This window comes from Arachis stenosperma, chromosome 9 (assembly GCF_014773155.1).
Source record: "Arachis stenosperma cultivar V10309 chromosome 9, arast.V10309.gnm1.PFL2, whole genome shotgun sequence".
Taxonomy (NCBI): domain Eukaryota; kingdom Viridiplantae; phylum Streptophyta; class Magnoliopsida; order Fabales; family Fabaceae; genus Arachis; species Arachis stenosperma.
In genome coordinates this window covers 82014805-82015118 of record NC_080385.1, presented here as the reverse complement: position 1 = coordinate 82015118, position 314 = coordinate 82014805, and the positions used below count along the sequence as shown (strand labels likewise).

The 314-nt window shown below is 47.5% G+C and overlaps 1 non-coding gene across 1 annotated transcript; it reads left to right on the top strand.

Annotated features, from left to right (window-relative positions):
• On the top strand, positions 1-104 carry LOC130953803 (small nucleolar RNA R71). Its single transcript, XR_009075964.1, has one exon. It is a non-coding gene; the product is annotated as a small nucleolar RNA R71 (small nucleolar RNA).
• The last annotated feature ends 210 nt before the right edge of the window (positions 105-314 follow it).

Here is a 314-nt window from a genome sequence, read left to right as displayed (position 1 = left end):
ATGTCTGGTGGGCATTTCCTTGTCAAATCCTTGAACCTCTCCCATGCCTCGTAGAGAGTTTCACCATCTTGTTGTCTAAAAGTCTGAACCTCAGATCGAAGCCTCTTGACCTTTTGTGGGGGGTAGAAACGTGCCAGAAACTTGCTTTCCACCTCATCCCAGGTTGTTAGGCTCCCCCTTGGGAATGATTCCAGCCACTCAGCTGCCTTGTCCCTAAGTGAAAATGGGAACAAGAGCAGTTTATAGGCATCTTCCTGGACTCCATTGGACTTCACAGTGTCGCAAATTCTCAGGAATTTTGTGAGATGTTGGTT